Genomic DNA, 604 nt, shown 5'->3' with positions numbered 1-604 from the left:
CAGCCCCAGCAAGTTGTCACATGACACTGTCTAAATTTCCCGCTGCTAGGGTTCAGTAGGCAGCCCCAACTTTTTTTTCCCGATGTTTTAGATGACAGACATTCCGAATATGCAAAGAAACCACGTTTTCAAAATTTTAAATTCAATAAGCATATAGATATGTGCATAAAGAGATAAATAGATTATGAATGTCTTTCTGGGGCTAGAAACAACAGTAACTCCATCTTCCGTAGGATCGCCACATTTAGCTGATAAATATATTTTATGAATAAACGGAAAGGGATAAATAGAGAGACGGATAAATAAATAGATGTATGAAAATGCTCAAAGTTTAAAATTGCGATAGGGATTGAAATTTGAGCCCCTTATTAAACTTTATAACATTAATTATTAAACACTAATGTCTGTTTCTCATAAAATGATGTATATTTAATTGACATTAAATTCTTATTTACGATTATTTAAGGCAAACACAAGTAAAATGTAAATTCTTTTCACTTTAATGTTTCCGATTGTATTTAATTTCGATTTGCATGTTTGTCAATTCGCTTCGATCTCTTTAAAGTAATCAAAATCAAACGTTTTAATTAGGGGGGGGGGGGGA

General features: G+C 32.3%; 1 protein-coding gene across 2 annotated transcripts in view; it reads right to left on the bottom strand.

Moving 5' to 3' along the window:
- Nucleotides 1-604, bottom strand: part of LOC106872409 (zinc finger protein 62 homolog) — a 36768-nt gene that overhangs the window by 7869 nt on the left and 28295 nt on the right. The gene's annotated exons all lie outside the window — the stretch shown is intronic.

Source organism: Octopus bimaculoides, chromosome 22 (assembly GCF_001194135.2).
Source record: "Octopus bimaculoides isolate UCB-OBI-ISO-001 chromosome 22, ASM119413v2, whole genome shotgun sequence".
In the NCBI taxonomy this organism is placed as follows: Eukaryota; Metazoa; Mollusca; class Cephalopoda; order Octopoda; family Octopodidae; genus Octopus; species Octopus bimaculoides.
The sequence above is the reverse complement of the archived record's forward strand: the minus strand, read 5'-3'. Positions and strand labels throughout refer to the sequence as shown.